Source organism: Hyaena hyaena, unplaced genomic scaffold, assembly GCF_003009895.1.
Source record: "Hyaena hyaena isolate Hyena2069 unplaced genomic scaffold, ASM300989v1 scaffold_159, whole genome shotgun sequence".
Taxonomy (NCBI): domain Eukaryota; kingdom Metazoa; phylum Chordata; class Mammalia; order Carnivora; family Hyaenidae; genus Hyaena; species Hyaena hyaena.
In genome coordinates this window covers 1,687,072-1,706,591 of record NW_024080791.1, presented here as the reverse complement: position 1 = coordinate 1,706,591, position 19,520 = coordinate 1,687,072, and the positions used below count along the sequence as shown (strand labels likewise).

The 19,520-nt window shown below is 35.7% G+C and overlaps 1 long non-coding RNA gene across 1 annotated transcript; it reads left to right on the top strand.

The window, feature by feature from the left end:
* The first annotated feature begins 970 nt into the window (after nt 1-970).
* On the top strand, nt 971-18,414 carry LOC120236696. The gene is made up of 5 exons (XR_005529742.1): nt 971-1,070; nt 1,327-1,371; nt 2,449-2,519; nt 3,446-3,524; nt 18,198-18,414. It is a non-coding gene; the product is annotated as an uncharacterized LOC120236696 (long non-coding RNA).
* The last annotated feature ends 1,106 nt before the right edge of the window (nt 18,415-19,520 follow it).

Sequence of the window (19,520 nt, the reverse complement as noted above, 5' to 3'; positions counted from 1 at the left end):
ACCAATGACTTTTCTTGAGGTAAATGTTCTGTTTTTTATATTCTTCCGCATGGACAGACAAATGGATGAAGTATTGGCTTTACGTCATTTCTCTAAGGCCAATTATTTTTCATTTAGTTTTGTTGTCTAAATACATTTAGACAAAGAATTTTTGAGAATTTGGTGCGCGGAGTGCCAAATTTTTTATATTTAAAAGCCAGGGTCATCTGGGTGGCTCAGTCGGTTAAGCTTTGGTCTCTTGATTTTGACTCAGGTCATGATCTCACAGATGGTGAGTTCGGTGAGTTGAGCCCCATGTTGGGCTCCACACTGGCAGTGCAGAGCCTGCTTAGGATTCTCTCTCTCTCTCTTTCTCTGTGTATCCCTCCCCTGCTCTCTCTAAATACATAATAAACATTTTAGTAATAAAAATAAAAGTCAACCACCAGAGTCAAGCTATAAGGAAAGGGGGGAGAAGTGCCAGCAGGTAACATTAGAATAGAATATAGAAATCGCTTTAAATCCCTTAACACAAATGTATGTTTTCTTCTACATGATCATTTTTAATGTGATATGTTGAGAGTACTGAAGTAGTAGGGAAGGAAATCCTGGAAAGAGCAAGCTGCTTTGAAATGGGAAGAGTTTTAATTGTATTCTCAACTTTTAGATATTGAAAAATGCCCAAGGTGTTTCCTTTATTCAGTAAGGAATGCCGTATCATACATGAGGAGAGTCTATTTACTTCTTCAGGGATTTTTTTCCCAATAAGTACTGTATCACAGACCAATGGCAGATTCACATTACAGAACCTTTGCATAAGGAGCAATGTCTGGTTCACTGATACTTGCAAGGTAGAGAAATAAATAAATTTATATTCGATATGGATAATTCCATCCAGCAAGTTGTAGTGGAAACAGTAGTGTCTTGAGTGTCAGAATGAAGTTTGAAATCTGTTTCTGTATCCTTCTAGTTTTATGGCCTAAGGCAAAAACGGATAATATCTTTGGCCATCACATTCCTTATCTGTGAAATAGCAATCATGATAACTACCTTCCCAAACTGATGTGAGCATCACATGGAATCACATGGAAGTAGGTATTTAGGATAGCTGCTGGAATTGTTATACTGTAGAAGGCAAAAATCAATGTTATAATAGAAGGACTATTCTTTTACTGTTAAGTGACATCTATCTTCATGAGTATGCAGATGAATTTTAAAAATGGCATAAATTCAGGCTAGGACAGAAAACCTACTCTGGTTAGACACTTTTAAATGGAAAAGCTTATCTCTAGAAATGAAACTGATTATGCTCAGTTTAATTACTTTAGTTATTTTTTGCTTTTCCAGACCTTAACACATGCCTCAAGATTACTAAGCAAGATTTATTTTTGGGTAAGCTAAAGCATTTTGTTCTAGTTATTGCATTGTCTGTTCAATAATAGTTATGTAATCAAAATTGCATTTTATGCATCAAAATTGTATTTTATGCATCAAAATCTTAATGATGCAGACTATGATCAGAAAGTGGTAGCATCGCAGTTTACCTAATTTCCACCCCTTATTAAGACAAAAGGAAGTTGGGAGGTGTAAGCTAAGTAGACTTGCAGATTAAATAAACAAAGCAGCATTGTATATTCAATAGGAGTGCCTGGAGAACCAAATTCTGTATGAAATAAGTTTGGAAAATACTGTATGTTATATTCTCACCGCTCCCACCCAACCCAGTCACAATGACGCAGTAAGAGACTTGAGAAGTTCTCAAGATATATTAGGGGGGAAAAAAAGACAACTGTTTAACTTTGTTTAGCCTGGTATTTCTAAATTTCATTTCAATGTGAAATCTTTTGGGCTCACTCAGTATAGCTATTAATATTTCCAGGGATACTTAGTAGAGTAATTTCCACTAAGATAAAAGAAGATGAATGGAAAATATTACTCAACAAATGAATTCTTAGAAAATTTTCAAAGTATTATTTACAAATCATATAAATGAACTATGGTTAGTCTGATTTAAGTTTTTTTTTCTGTATTTAAGTCATTATTAATCAGTAAAGTATTTCTAGTTGTGTATATTTTATTTATTTATTTATTTATTTTATTTCTTGGAGAGAGACAGCGTGAGCAGGGGAGGGTCAGAGAAAGAGGGAGACACAGACTCTGAAATAGGCTCCAGGCTCTGATCTGGCAGTCAGCACAGAGCCCGACGCGGGGCTCGAACCCACGAACCGCGAGATCATGACCCAAGCGAAAGTCGGACGCTTAACCAACTAAGCCACCCAGGCGCCCCTAGTTGTGTATATTTTAAAGTAGTAAAATTCATTTATATAGTCTATAACTTGAAACTATTATTCTTAGGGTTTTTCCACATTAGCAAAAATTGAAGGATTATTATACCAGTTCATTGTCGTCAAAAGTAAGCATTAATATAGCATAAAAATCTGCTATTTTGATTTCCCTTATTTTCTCAAGTACACACCAGAAGGAGAAGCAGGTGTTAATGCCACTGGAACTTTGCCTTGAAGATTATTTACAAAATCTTGGTAAGTATACGTACTTTCTGATTTTGTGCATGTTGAAGACTTGTCATTTTAGCATCCATTTCACTGTCCTCAGATCGCCATTTCTTTTTGCCACATAATGCTAAATTTACCCTCACCATGGTAAAACCTTGTAGATAGCTTGTTTTCTTTTCAGTGGCTGAATTCTTTGGTGTTTCTGAGCAACAGGTAAGAATAGCCCATCTATTCTTCATTAACAATTGACTGAAGTAAGATTATATAACAGAATAAGCTTTATTTGGTCTGTTTCATGAATTCATGAAAGTTTAGGTCAGTTCTTTTTTTTTCTTTTCAGTCCTGCCCTGAAATATTGTTTATAAAGGTCTCTGACATTTTGAATCATAAAAGCCTTTTGAAGAAGTATATCTATTGATATTTAATAATCAGTGCTACTTGATATTAGACATTTTTATGCAATACACAATAGGATGTCATTATTGCATTTCCTAGTTTTAACACTGTCCTATTATGTGATCAATGTATTGATAGATATTTTCCTCCTATTTTAAGATTAATTTCTAGCTTGTGTTACATATATGATTATTTTCTATTTGAAGCCATTTAGCGCTTTTAAAAGTTTCGCAATGCATATATTTGGAAATTATATATTCACAGGTAAATCTTCCTTCCACATTTTATGAGAATCGAAAGAAAGAGGTTGGTGACTAGATGAACCATATCTAATTCTGATGTATCTTTACAAGCTTTATGGTACCAACTTATAGACAACCATCTTTAACATACACACACGCGCGTGCACGCACGCACACACACACGTACACACACACACACACACACACACACAATGTGTTTTTTAAAAATAATTCTGATGTGTGCCTGAACTTGAATAAATATAAACTGCCCTGCCTCTCCCACCACATTTCCCTTCTCTAATCTCCTTTCTGCAGCTCCTTCATGCCCATCTCAGAACAAACACAATCTGCATTCAGAACAGGACCATTTACAAGTTCAATGGAGTTATTTTGGGTGAGTCATTGAAAACACAGTACAAAACCTTTCCTCACTCACCAGAAATGCATTTTTAAAATAAAGCCAAAGTGAACAAGGCTTGGCAAGTTTGAGGGTGGACAAAATGGAGAGAGAGCAGGGTTTCTGCCAGACTCAGACAGGATTTTGCTAAACCATTTTTGTCTATTCCTTATATTCCACTCTACCAATTTCTCTTACTATCACAAACCAAAAAGTACAAGATTGAGCAAGTAGGACATCAAAACCAGGACACTTCATATGAACCACCACTGTGATATTGAGCAGAACCAGCAGATCCCTCTGTCTTGGCATCAGTTTTAAGTCCCCCTTTTTGTCATTCTCTAATTCAGAAGCTATACAACGCATCTACGGAATAATCTCTTTATTCTAATTAAGTAAACTTTGACAAATTAATAATAATTATGGGCAATTTTTAGAAAGTTATATATAAATTCAGTGTACAATCCTTTAAAATTGCTTTTAAAATAAGTGAAGTTCCAGGGGAGTTAATTAAACAATGAAATATTAAAGGAAATAGAGCTATGGAGACAGAAAATAATAAACTAGTTCCTAAGAAACTTTGGAAATTTAACTAATATAATAAAACTCTATTCAATGGCTTGATACATTTTAGATATTTAACATTCAGGTATTCAAGATTTATGAATCAGTGTAGATTCTTCTTTCTCTATATAACATATTACTCACTCTTTATCCTGCAGAGAACTTTCTAGCAGAAATATAAGTAACTATTCTTCCACAACTTGGTACAAATTAGGTGAGGCTCACATCTCATGAATGAGGAGAAACCTGGAATCAACAAAGATTCTTAAAGATATAATGATAATTCAAAATTCCTTTGCTATAAAATTTGATAGTTCATAAAATCCACCTTTAACACGGGGTGATCCGGCGAATTACTTTGTGTTAATTGATACACCCCATTGGCAGCCCTTCAGTTAGATTTGTTCACAGAGGGTCTGTCTGCAAGCTGTGGGGACAAGTCAGGTTCTACCCGATGGAATTATGCATATGTTCTTGAACTCCCTGCAAAAATTATCGGTTTCCACAAGTCGGGTGACAATTGTTGGTTAAACAGAATGAAAACTCTGTGTTTGAAAGTTCATCTGGCCTGTGAAAGCACCAGGGTCATAATAAACAAACACATATTTCCTGCTGTAGTTTAAGAGCATCGCCAAGAACTCTGCTTTCCCACATTTGGGGAATTTTTTTCCTTTTCTTTTATGGTGAGGCAATTGTTTTTAAATTAGAAGATAAGTACTTATACAGCTTTCAAAGCTTACCTCAATCATCTAAGAATGATTTTATCACATTTAGTTACATTTAAATATAATCTACAAATGATCAAAAGTTAAAGTGACTACTTATCTATTGATGGGAACCCAAATCTAAGAACTTGCCCACAATCTTGTTTCAAATCAAACAGAAAGGTGAACCAAGTTTCCATTAAAATTTCTTTGGAGCAGACAAGAAAGGTAGCATATTTGGCCTGGATTACATTAGCACTAACTCACACAGCTTAAAGTTATGTTTATTAATAGACTGTTATTAAAAAAAAGAACTACAGGGTAAAGGTCAACACACAGGTTGTTTTGGTTAATTTTTTAAAAATCCCCTGCGCCTGTATCTTTTCAATTTTTTTACTAGTCAGCCAAGTTGGCACCTTAAAACCTTTAAATACTGTAATTATAATAGTGCTGGATATTCAATTTGGAGAAATGCTGTTAGAAGAGCTATTATTTCAGTGGACCCAAGACAATAACAATGTGAAAAACGGATACATTTGATTGAGTACTTGCCTTGTGCCAGACACTCTACTTAAGGGCTGGATTTACAGTGTCTCATTTAATACAACAACTATAAAAGAATTTGTAGGGGCACCTGGGTGGCTCAGTCAGTTAAGCGTCCAACTTTGGCTCGGGTCATGATCTCACAGTTCGTGGGCTCAAGCCCCGCGTCGGGCTCTGGGCTGACAGCTGGGAGCCTGGAGCCTGTTTCAGATTCTGTGTCTCCCTCTCTCTCTCTCTTTCAAAAGTAAACATTAAAAAAAATTAAAAAAAAAAAAAGCATTTGTAGTATTCTCACTTTATAGTTAGGAACACTGAGCTGCTGAAGAGATTAAACTTGCCCAAGGCTATGTACTAGTAAGTGGTAGAATGGAACCAGGATTTCCACTGCAAAGCCTACGCTCTCACCTAAAATGTGGGACTGTCTGGTACTCCAGGTCCACTGTTAAAGAAACGTTAGAAATCACTTATTCCCCTCAGACTAAGGAAATTCTTCACTTACAGAAGTGGGCAGAGGGTCAGTGTGACTCATAACTGGAAGGAATCCTACAGAGGCAGTTACCTACAACAACTCCCTCATTTTACAAAGGGAGTGAAAAAGAGCTTGGAAATTTTATTAGACTGTTCATGGTCAGCCATTTAGTTAGTGACAGAATTAATTAGGGACAAGAATCCATATCTCAAAAGCCCTACAAACATTGATAACGGCAAAGGTAGAAAAACTGCTTTTATCTTATCAAATGTTCTGAAAAACTCAGAGAATATAAGAACAAAGACTTTAGTATCTAGGCTTCTTAAAGTATCAGTAAATTTTTGAGTCCTTCTGGGATAACATCATATTCCCTGTTACATACAAAAGCCCAAAATTATAGCATCCCTGGTCCAGCCACATTCTTGTACTCAGAGAACTTTCTCAAGAGGAATCATACACACGATCAAGAAGAATTTTTGCTTCTCAACCTAAACTCTGGTCTTCCAAGTAAGCCTTAATTGCCCAATAGGAGACCTCAAGTTTTTAAGATTTCACTTTTCACCTTAGAACTATTAAAAATTCTATTTTGAAGAGAAACAATATTCAGAAAGATTTTGTGAAGGGTAAAATTCAACCATTATTGGGGCACGTGGGTGGCTCAGTGTGTTGAGCATCTGACTTCTGCTCAGGTCATGATCTCACAGTGAGTTTGTGAGTTCAAGCCCCACATTGGGCTGGCTGCTGTCAGCAGGGACCCTCCTTCAGATCCTCTGTTCCTCATTCCACCTTGCCCCTATGTGCCTGAATGTATACACTTTCTCTCTCTCAAAAATAAATAAACATTAAAAAATCCAACCATTACTGTGACTAATATATACTATATATGAGCATTTCAATATAGTAATATTTAGCTATGATTTAAAGCAGACCAGCAAAGAGCTGAGTGCTTTGATATTATCAAATGATTTCTAAAAAGATGATTTTTACAAAAATCACTCTGATTTGTAAAGTAACATCTGCCTATATTAATTCTCAATATATGCGATGATGTGAAATGAGATGTGCTCCTTCTAAAAAGGAGTCTTCCTAGAATTTGTTAAGTACATCACCCTGCATTCTCTTTAGGAAAACCTCAGAAGAAATCTTTTTATATTTGTTCGAAGATGAGTTGAAATTACTGGGACATTTTATTTTAATCTCATGGGCACTGGAACTTGGATAACTAACAAAGTTTCTGTTTTTAACATTGGTTAGTAAAAAACTGAGAGCCAAATGTGTGGCTCACCCATGGTGGATGAGTAGGTCATCATGGTATGCATCCTAAACCTTATTCATAGCTCTAATTTGTCCCCACCCTTTTTCTTCTTTTCTTCCATTTTTTTCTCGAAATAACATCTTATAACTTTTGATATCCCTGTTCTGCACCATGACAAGGTATAGCTAAATGTATAAGAATATTTTGGCAAAATTTTATTTATTATACAAATATGTATATCCATAGAGGGATGCTAGGAAGGAAACAAAGATGTTCTATTACCATGACAGTATTAAGGCTTTTTTCTTTTATTTTCCAAACTTTTTGAAATTGTATTTACAATTGAGGGAGAAAAAAATTATATGAACTTCGAAAACTCTCGCTATTTATTCCAGAGATAGGAGAAGTATGGGAAATATTTGCATGACCCCTCACAATGTGTACTTCAATTTTATTATGTTAAGGCAAGTGAGAAAGTATCATAAAGTGAGGTTGGAATGATGAGAGCCAAATTTCAAAGGCCTTGGTGTGCTATTTTAAGACTATATTATTGCAATCTTAGAATAGAAGTTGAAATCAACTTTCAGTTTTTAACTAAAGTGCTTTATTGAAAGATAACTAGTAACTATATAGCAGAAAGTCAGGCATAGAAGTTGTTAGGCAAGGAAGCCAATTAGGAGGCTTATTCATATGGGGCCTAGGTACAGGGAAGTTAATAAAAATTCAAGTTAGACTGGTGGAAATAGGGGCTGCAATCAGATTTGATAAACTAGAAATGGGTGGGAAGGAAGAAATAGAATGATCTTCAAGGTTTGTTTTCTACTGTAGTTGCATGGGTAGGTATTGGTGTCATTCAACATAATAGAAAATTTAGGAGAATTGGGTATTTGGTACTAATTTGTTCGGAAGTAAGGAAAACAAGAGGAAAGGACATGAGTTCATTATAGGACATGTTAGATATAAGGTACTTCCAATTCATACTGATGGAGATGTAGCCCCAAGCATATAGAAATACAGTACAGAACTGGAACTCTGGATGAAAGTTTGGCTTAAATATTGTAGGGCGTGTGTGTGTGTGTGTGTGTGTGTGTGTGTGTGTGTGTGTGTATTGAATCCCTAATACTAGACAGCCATCTTTCTATTTCCCAGTCAAATATTCCAAACCTACCAAAGCAGTAGTCATCAGTGACTTCAAAAATGCCAAATCTGCTAGATCCTTTTCAGCTCTCATTTTATAGTTATCCTTACAGCTTTTGCAGGATTGACTATTCCTCTCATTTCTTTCTTGATCTTATATTTTCCTATTCTCCTACTTCTCAGTCTCCTTCACTGGGTTTTATTCTTTTACCAGCTTTATTGTTGTGTTCTTGAGAATTCCCCTTTATTAAGTTTACACACTCTCCCTGACTGAGATGGAGAACTCTAAGAGTGGAGGAGTTTAGGGACAAATGAAAGTTTGCTGAATATATTGTTTGAAAGGCCTGTTAGACTTCCAAGGGAGTATGTTAAGTAGGCATTTAGATATATGAATATAGAGGAAAAATCTGGACTGAAATATGAATTTAAGAGTCCTCAGCCTATAAATAGCATCTTAAACTAAAAAACTAGTTGGGGCCACCAGGGGGGAATTGGTGGAGAATTGTTAGAAGAGATGTCCAAGGATAGTGCTTGGGGTACTCCACATTTTCAAGGCAGATAAAGAAGAAGAATCCAGCAAAGGAAGCTAAGAAAGATCATCTACCATGACTAGCAAAGTAGGAAAAGAAATAAGAGAAGTGGTATCCTGAAGTCCACTGAAACAAAAAGGATTTAAAAAGGAGGAAATGATCAAGCCTACCAACTTTCTGAGAAGTTGATTAAGATGAAAACTGAGAATTGACCTCTGGATCTTGCAGTATACATGTTATTGCTGCCCTTGACAATAACTGTGGTGGAATGGCAGAGAGTGAAACCTGATTGTAGTGGGACTGTGTGGGGCTCATTCTTTTCAGGAGATAGAAACAGGAAATAGCAGGGGTAGTCAAACTATAACAATAAATTGGTTAATATAGAACAAAAGAGCAAGAAAACCATCATATAAACACATGGCCTTTTCAAATCATAATTATGTCTGGGCTTAGTTGGGGAAAAGCCAAGTTCAAAAGTTTTGACCCCCCTGAGTTTATTTCTACTTAATTTTAGTATTAGACCTTCTTACAATTACTGTCATTTCTCAAGAATAGTCATGAGAGATGTAAAGATAGAAAGAGTATATGTAGACATCTGATGAAGAAAAAGCTGAAAATATGAAATAGCTAAAAGGAAATACAGAGTTGAAGAAGGATTTCTGGTTATTCTTTTGAGGAATAAATCATGTGTGTTGATTAAAGAAAATAACAAGTAGAGAAAGGTTAAATATGTATAAAAAAAGGTTAGATATTTGAAGGGGTATGATCTTGAGAAAGGAAGGAAATTTATTTTAAAAGGTCATTTCTTTTTTTATATGGGAAAGAAATACAATGTACCAATATAGTTACATTTTCAGGGGAAGATAATTTAAAGGAGTTCACACCTAATGTCCTATTTGTACTCAGAGAATTAGGCCAGGTCATCTGCTGAAGTAATGGATCATGAGCTACTTGGAAAATTTAAAAGAGCAAAGGTTTGGAATAGCTATTATTAAAAATGGAAACAAGAGTCTAGGGGAGAAGTAAAATATGTATTTAACCATTAAATACCCCTCTAAGCACCTTATAAATATCAGCTCATTTATTTATCATAATATGTCTATGAGATATGCTTGATTACTATTTCCTTTTTTTCAGATGAAGAAAATGAGGCATAGACTTAGACTGGTTATGCTGTTTTTCTAAGGGTACCCAGCTAGTAAGTAGAGGAGCCTTGAACTGAATATCCATGGTCTAGCTCCAGGGTCCATGCTCTTAACCACTTTACAATGCTGATTAATGGCAATGGCATGATTTTTCTTATCAGGTTTAGGTACATAGGTGTTAATTTTCAAAAGACTAAATTTTAGACCCATCTAGAATAGGAGCTCAGAGGTTGTGGGTGATGGAAGTTGAGGGATTATTTGATGAGAGGAGCCATAGGATACAGGATTAGATGGAACACATAGGGCAGAAGGGAAAGAAGTAAGGTCATATAGGAGTTCTGAGACTGAATCTTTGCTTTCTTCTTAACATTTAGGTTCCTTTGAAGCCAAATAATTAGATAGAAATAAGAAAGAGGAATCATTGAAAAGAGCAGGAACTCTAAGACAGTAAAATTGTAAAGCACAATTAAAGGGGGTAAATGGTTGCTGGGGATGACTAGGTAGCACTGGGGGATGACATTGGTAGTAGATCACTGAAGTCCAAAGGAGTTAAAGGCCTGTGCAGAAGGAGAGGTCAAGGAATGATGAGTCTAGGGTGTTGGGTGGAGCACATCTATAAATACTGAAGTCACTTATGAATCATTCAAGATGAGACAGGAAATGGGATGGAGAAAACGGCTGCAGAAACCAGTGGATTGCAATGTGAGTGTGATGTGGGAATGGAAGATGGCATAAGTGAGACCAGACAGACATAATATCCCAAGCGGCAGAGTCATATAGGCCAAACTTTCTTGTAGCCACCTGCCTCTGGGAGTGTGATAGGGAAGCCAAAAGTGCCATGTCACTAGGTTGCCTAAACTGGCAGCATTCCTGAGGAGCTTTTTTTTAAAGAGGTTGAACTGTTGAAATGATTAAGGACTTAAATTACCTCAGAGGTCCTACACATTAGTAAAGTAAATATTAACACAGATTAGTTTATCTAGCCCACATAAAACCATTATCACTTAAGGACAAATATGGCCTCATGGATATTCTAAGTTTTCAAAGGTGGGAGAGTGGAAAGAGGAAGAAAACGTAGGAAATTGAGGTGTAATTTAGCCATGCATAATGTGAACAACTAACATAAAGGAGGAGGAAAGAACCAGCAACTGTGACCATGGAGAAGCTCCTATATGTGCCCTAGGAATAACATGGGAAGGGGAAATGTGCAAATGAGCCATATTTTTCCTTTGGTTCAGGATACTCAATAAATATTATTTGTTATTTTACATGCGGTGATAGGGGCTTTCCCAGTTCCAACAAAGAAACTCAAAAACAAAAAAAAATTAACAGAAAAAAAATTATATCCCTGAATCAGAAGGCAGGCTGAATTACATACTATGATATAATTAACTACTTAATATTAGAGGAAATTATGTTTTGATCAACAAAAATTCAGATTTGCCTTGGAGACCTATTGTTAGTTACCTACCAAAGCATCACTCCTCCACCTTCTCCCTTACTAACATACTATGCCACCAGATGTTGGAATCTACATATGACACTAAAAGATAAGGCAGCCAGTTTAGGACCATTAATGGAACTAGCCTAGAAAGAAAAACCAAGATGCTGGTAAGCGTCCCAGATTTAGGAAACAGTAATGCAGGGATCTAGTTAAATTTGAAATTTCAAATAATGAGTAATATCACAAGAGACTTGTATCATTTAACTAAAATTCAAATTAACCTTGATGTCCTATATTTAATCTGCAACCCTAGATTCTCAGGATGACAAATGGAAAAGTCATTGATGAAGTAATTGAGCTGCTGAATTAGCCACCTCTGGGACCACCTTTACTGAAAACATTTTAGTATCAAGTAAATCTTCTTTAATGTTAATCCAGTTCTTATTGCATTTTCTGTTATTTACAGCCAAAGGCATCCTAACTAATGCAGTTTTGTTAACCTTGTCTTTGAGCAAGTCAGTACGTGTATTGTTCATCCCTAAGTATCAACCTGCAAATTCTAATTGATATTTTCAAAAGGTTTCTTTGTGAAAATTCCTTAGTATGAAATATGTCTATGTTTTCAGAATTCATAGTTTTACATCTTTATGTAGTACTGAATAAAAATTACTTTCATGAAATGTGTAACATGTGATGTTTAATCCAGCAGCTTAGCTGGATTAAATGATCTCTAAGATCTATTCTAGTTTAGAAAATATTAGTTATTATAGAACACATGTAGATATGAAATAAAGATAGGCAGATATTTTCTTACTTGGTAAAACACCTAACAATAAAGCCATATAACAGAAATTATTCAGTGTTAAAATTAATTATGTCACAAAGGGCTTCTTTAGACAGTAGCTGTTTGTTTTTTTAATGTTTATCTTTGAGAGAGAGAGAGAAAAAGCATGAGTGGGGGAGGGGCAGAGAGAGAGAGAGAGAGGGAGATGCAGGGCTCAAACCCACAAACTGTGAGATCTTGACCTAAGCTGAAGTCAGACGCTCAACGACTGAGCTACCCAGGCACCCCAGGCTTTGTTTTAAGAATTAGCAGAATTATATTTATAATAACACCACTATGAAAAACAGTAATACAATAACTTTGATGTGATGTTTCTTGAGTTACGAATAGAAATTAGAATGAGTTCTTCATCCGTATAAATATGTAGCTTTTATGCTTAATATCCTCAAAGAACAAAGTAATGTTAGGCAAAAGAAAGCAAAATAAATGATGGAAATCTTCTAAATGATTATATTCACAGGCTGTGTGGTGCTGGAAGCACCAAAAGTTAGCATTTTCCATCTGTTTTTGACGGCTTTATCAGAGGGCCAAATCAGTTTGTGAATGTTCTTAAAATTCTATTTTTTACTATTAGTATAACCACAGTGATTCAAGTAATCTTTACATGAACTGGCCTCCCCTGGTCAATGGAAAAATGGCTTAAGCTAACAGGAACATTTTTACATGATGATATATATTTGTGTGCATGTGTCCACAGGTCTGCAAATGTGTGCACATGTCTATAAGTATATGCACACTTATGCTTGCGAGTAATCCAGAGATTACTAGATCAAGAAGCCTTTGCTTTTTCCCCCATGTCCCTGGTCAGCACAGATCTAGCCACAGAAAACCAGAGCAGGTGAAGTCAGTTTTCAGAGCTGAGAAATGGCGTGAGTTTAGCCGAAGTTTATAATCGAGATTATCTGGTATACCAGTACTCTTCAGAATTATGTTCTGATCTGAAACTATCCTTCTCGCTACTCTTCTCTCCTTCCTTTCCTAACAGTCTTATTTAAATGCAATTCAGCTCTTTTTCCAGCTTGCATTCTAAGAAAAACAAAAATACTACAGTTATAAAAGCCATTCATTAAAAAATACTGCCCAATTACCACTATTCTCCCTCAAGCACACATTTTGACAAATTTCCGTGCACACCCCTAAACAAGCATATCACAGCATTTATCCAGCAACACCAGGTAACTCCCAAAAGGGAAAAAATTTGCTCCTTAAAAAGTAATCTTCTCTGTAACAGATTTTAAACGTTTTTTTTTTTCCTTTTTTTGAGAGAGAGAGAGAGACCGGGGGGTACAGGGTATCCAAAGCACAGGGTATCCTCTACACTGACAGCAGAGGGCTGATGTGGGGCTTGAACTCATGAACCTTGAAACCATAACCTGAGCAGAAGGCAGACACTTAGCCCACTGAGCTACCCAGGCGCCCCTGTACCAGATTTTAGAAAGGAGAACCATGGCATGTGCATGGGGCGCCTGGGTGGCTTAGTCGGTTAAGCGTCCGACTTTCGCTTAGGTCATGATCTCGCGGTTCGTGGGTTCAGGCCCCGCGTCGGGCTCCGTGCTGACTGCCAGCTCAGAGCCTGGAGCCTGTTTCAATCTGTGACTCCCTCTCTCTCTGACCCTCTCCTGCTCACGCTGTCTCTCTCTCTCTCCTAGAAATAAATAAAACATTAAAAAAAAAAAAAAAGAAAACAGAAACTTTTAAAAAAAAAAAAGAAAGGAGAACCATGGCATGTGCATGCACCCATAGCCACAAACCTCCACAATGAGCTTGGGAAAAGAAAAAAGACAGGAGGGGAGGAAACATGTAACATTTTTAGTTGGGTGGTCTGAAGACATTGGAGATTGAAAAAGTATATTTAGGAGTTTAAAACTCTTTTTTGTGAGATAATTTTCATTTGAGACCTATTTTATGTATATACAGGATGTATTACTTTTAAAACAAATGGTTAATATTTTCTAGGCAAAAACTAATAATCATATGATACACTCTTTCTAAAGACCATTCATTGATTTGAACTTGGAAGGATATTTTGAGTCCATTGATTACTTTTTTATATTGCTTACTTTTTATACTAGGTAAAATTTTGTCTTCATGTCTTGCATAGTGAAGAGACAGAAATAAAAACTATAAATTGAGAAAAACACTTCTCCAGGGTCATTTAATTCAAATTTTCTTAAAGTTTTTTTCTCTATTTTATTTTACTTTTCTTAAAGTTTTTTATTTCTTTTTTTAAAATTTTTTGTAATGTTTTATTTATTTTTTGAGAGATAGAGACAGCGTGAACAGGGGAGGGTCAGAGAGAGAGGGAAACACAGAATCCGAAACAGGCTCCAGGCTCTGAGCTGGCAGTCAACACGGATCCCGATGCAGGGCTCGAACCCACGAACCATGAGATCATGACCTGAGCCAAAGTCGGACGGTTAACCGACTGAGCCACCCAGGTGCCCCAGTTTTTTATTTATTTCTGAGAGAGAGAAAGAGAGAGAGAGAGCATGAATAGGGGAGGGTCAGAGAGAGAGGGAGACACAAAATCCAAAACAGGCTCCAAGCTCTGGGTTAGCTGTCAACACAGAGACCAATGAGGGGCTTGTACCCATGAACTATGATATCATGACCTGAGCCAAAGTCAGACGCTCAACCGACTGAGCCACCCTACAATTTTAATTGTCTAATAATGTCCATTATTTTTCTAATGTATCCATATATTTCTACACCACCCTAGGAGAGACTATTTTATTTCAAGTGTTTCTCAAACTCAGAGTACTTATTATCAAACAAAATGTCTTATTTTTCAAATGCTTTAAAAGGGGATGATAAAAATTAAAAATGATATGTAATATATAAATCTGATGTGAAGGAGATAGATTAAGTAATGGTGTATGCCTCTGAAGCTTTTTTTTTGCCAGCCAGCACAAGTGCAAAAGAGTTTAAAATGTGTGTATCCATTATTGCATATGTAATTTTAAATCTATGAAAACGATCTAGCATCTTTTGAAGTACCACCTAAATTTTTTCTACCACCAGTAATTTAGGATAATAAAAGAAAAGTGCCTCAATAATTCAGAACGCATTGCCAGCTTACTAGCACTAAAGCACTTCTGTTGTTGAGTACCAAAGGTAGTACCATATTGCCCCTCATGCATACCTTAAATCCAATGTCTTCCTCTATTGTCTTGAAAGGGCTTCTCAGTATAACCTCGTTTTACCAACTCAAGCTTATGTATCACTGATATAAACACTCCTCTCCATTTAGATCTATCTTCCTCTTCAATAAACATGCTTCCACCCCACTCCTTCAGCTCTGGTCACTCTACCAGAAATGTAGTTTCCTTTACTTCTACTCTTACTTGAGCACCTCGTTTCCAGAAAGCTTTTCCTGACTGTTTTGCCCAAATGGTTCTCTTACTCTCAATATGTTCATTTAGCATTCCATTGTTCTGCTTTCTGTTAGTTTAGTATTGTGCTTTTCTGTATGCTCCACCTGTCCTTCTATTCTGAAACATTTCAAGTTCCTCTACCAAACTTTGTTTATTCACTTTTCATCTGTGTGATTCAAATTTCTAGAAACACTGGGTCAATAACCAAAGTATAAGAAAAAAGAATAAACAAGGGCACCTGGCCGGCTCAGTTGGTTAAGCGTCTGACTTCACCTCAGGTCATGATCTCACATGGTCCAAGCCCCACATCAGGCTCTGCTCTGACAGCTCAGAGCCTGGAGCCTACTTCAGATTCTCAGTCTCTCTCTCTCTCTCTCTCTCTCTCTCTGTCTCTCTCTCTCTCTGCCCCTTGCCTGCTCACATTCTGTCTCCCTTTCTCTCAAAAACAAACATTAACAAAAAATTAAAAGAAAAAAATAAAAAGGGTTTTACTTGTACAAAATCTACATTCGGGACCTCTTTTGCCTTATTTTGAAATAACAATTTCTAGGTGTTTCTCATGGTAGGTACTAACAGTGATATCATTTCAAATTTGAGTCCTCATGATATTCCCCCTGTTTTCTTCCCAGCCTGCATGGGGTAATGCAGTGGTTTTCAAATTTATTTTTCAGGAACAGAATTCATTTTTTTCTTTTCAAACTCATTCTAACCCAGAATTTCAAATATATCAATGAGATGCAAACTGAACAACTCTTGTTAAAGACAGTGCAGTGTGTGAGGGGAATGAAGTGTCCCTCCACCTAGACTTTCCACAGCCCCCCCCCCCCTTCTGTCCCCGCCATGGTTCCTGTGGCTTCTTGGAGGAATTCTGGAGGCCCTTTATAGAAACTACAGAAACCCTGGCCTTGGCTCTGCTGTCTTCTCTTTGTTCAGACTGGAGCAAGTCTCTTTGCTCAAGTGTAAAAACAATAAACTTGATCTTCAGAGAGCATTCATAGAAATTACAAAGCTTCATAATATAAGCAGCATTCAAAACCAATGAAAATGAATTCATGCCTATTTTGGTGTTCTATTGTTGTATTGGGTCATTATTTTTAGACACTTTCTTAGGAAAAAAAATTGGTTGATGTTTGGTAAAACTTAGTATTGAGGGTTGATTATAGATTTGAGCAATTTTTTTCCTTTGGTTTATCTAGGTTTCTGGTTTGTGAGTACCTTGTATTATCAGTAAATTTCAGATGGAAAACTCTAGTTTGAGGTGGCATTTCAAAAAAAGAAACCAAAGTTTGTATTCAACATTCACAACTTCTAATCTTTTGTATTCCTTCGAGGAAGCAAGCAGTGTAATACAATGTTCTTACATAGAAACAGTTTGGTATAAATATCATTAAAATATTTGTTTTGGTGGGTGTTCATTTACAGAATATGTGAAGAAATACACAAACCCGTATCAGGCAAATACCATTAAAGAGTACTATCATTCTAGCTAATAAAATATATTAGTGAACTTGGAAATTTTCATTTTAAGTACATTTTAAAACTATTTCTATTGGGGACTGATCCATTTGTAAATGGAAAAGGTCAGACAAAATACCAAAAGAGTAAGTATTACTTGGTTCCCAGCAACCTGTTAATAAACTGTTGCTGCTTTTAAATGCGAAGTACTTAAATGTAACTGCTGTCCGTATATATATATTTTTAGAATTCCTGGTTTCCCCATCAGATAAGCTTGACTCAGCTATCAATATAAAAATCCCTTACCTATCAGTTTGGCTTAATCAAAACAATTTTGGATGCCACTTATCTTCTACCAAAATGTTTTATTTTACAAAAGAGGTTTGTAACATGAAAATTTCAATTAAAAAACCAATTAACCTATGTGTATATGTGTATGTATATATGTGTATACACATAAAATTTTAGAAATATTTATTAAATATTTAATTAATAAAGTTAATTAAAGTTATTAAAGTTAAATAAATAAATAAATAAAGTTAAATAAAGTTATTTCTAGTGAATTAAACTTTGCCAAAAAAAAAGTAGGATTTTTAGACGACTAACTGAAAATTTGTTTTTTACCATAGTACCCTGATTACTAAAAGCTTACATAAAAATTTAAATACATTTAACTTAAGAGCCACTCAGTCCACATACATTTTTATTCATTCAATAAATAATTGTGTTGTGCTTTTACACAAGATTTACTTGACCCAGATAGGAATTGAGCGCTAAGATTTTGCTTTTGATACCCAGGAACTTGCATACTAACGAGGGCTATAATGTGGAACTGCAGCTTAAGGTAATTATCATTTTAGTGGTACAGGCAAGTGCTTTAACATACCACTTAAAAAAATATCAAAAACTAAATAAGCTCTGAAACAAATCAAAGGAGAACTTTTTTGCCTGGAGAAGCTGTGAGAGATTCCTAGTCATATTTTCTTTCCCTCGTGCTACAGAACCAACATCAATCAGCTTTAAAAGCACTATTATTGGAGGCATAAAAAGTCTGGAAATGGTGAGAATAGTGATTTTGAGATTTGAGGTAGCCTGAAGTAGAAGGAAAGGCTAAAAAAGTAAGATAAGAAAAAAAAATCTAACACGTATGGAATACTTAGCAATTGACCTTTTATATCTATTAAGACATTGTGTTTCTTCTTAAAGGGAACTCACTAGAAAGCAATTGAAATCACTGAGGTTCAAGCAGGAGAAGAAATTGGATAAATACACAAGGATTTTTTAACTTGGCTCTATTCAACTTTGTCCCTATTGACTAATCTTTGAAGGAAAAATAGCACCAAACTAAAGAAAGTCAAGTAAGATTTTCTTTCAAACTGTATTCATGCCTTGATTTAGGAAATCATCAGTATTTTAATTTGGTTTAATAAAACTGTAAGATACAAGGAAAAATGAGTAAACATCTGAAATACAAAAATAAATAAATAAATAAAAGTAATGCTCAGAAGGTACAGGAATCTGTTTTGAGCCTGGATGCCACCCACAAGTTACTGTGGTTAAGGCCCACAAGAAGTATAACATGGCCATCAAAAGACACTGAACATCGCATATGTCTTTTTAGAAGAATGTTGAGTTTGGGTTCTTTGAGGAAAAGATCTCATTTTTCAATAGCTCAAATATATCAAAATAAAAGTGAAACGCCTAGCATCTTGACAGTTAAAATGTAGCTTTATTTAAAAACAAATCTCTAACTTTATATTTGTGTTTCATTTATCCACATCAGTTCTTTATTTTATTCTCCAAATTAAATTTCCCTAAAATTTCTAGCAATAATTAAGGGGATTCTGGATTTTAGTTTCTCTAAAGTTAAGTATCTTAAGAGTAGAAAACAAAGGGAAGGCAATAGTTTGAAGTTATGAATGCCTTCCAGAAAAATCTATATTTAATTCATTTGTATGTTCAGTTGGTGAGAATCTACCATCATTGATACAATTTTATATTACAAATGATAGAATTATAGCACATCTTGTCTGAAGATGTTTCTAAAGAAAAGAGCTGGGGCACCTGGGTGGCTCAGTTGGTTAAGCGTCTGACTTAGGCTCAGGTAATGATCTCAGGTTTGTGGGTTCGAGCCCCGCATCAGGCTCTGTGCTGACAGCTCAAAGCCTGGAGCCTGTTTCAGATTCTGTATCTCCCTCTCTCTCTGACCTTCCCCTGCTCACGCTGTCTCTCTCTCTGTCTCTCTGTCTCTCTCTCTCTCAGAAATAAATAAAACATTGAAAAACCATTTAAAGGAAAGAGCTAAATTCAAGTTAGCTAAACTCCCTAATAGGAAATAATGTTCAAAAGGTTAAATAAGCCTTTCTACAGATTTTAAGGCTGTAAGAATTATTTAGTATTTGCTTCTTTTAAGAGCTAGCTAAGTACAAGCTAATCCTATTGTTGGCAGGAATGGAATTGTATGCTATACTAAATTAGACCTGTCTCAGTTCCATTTTAAGAGGAGACATTTTTGTACATCTCTGCATA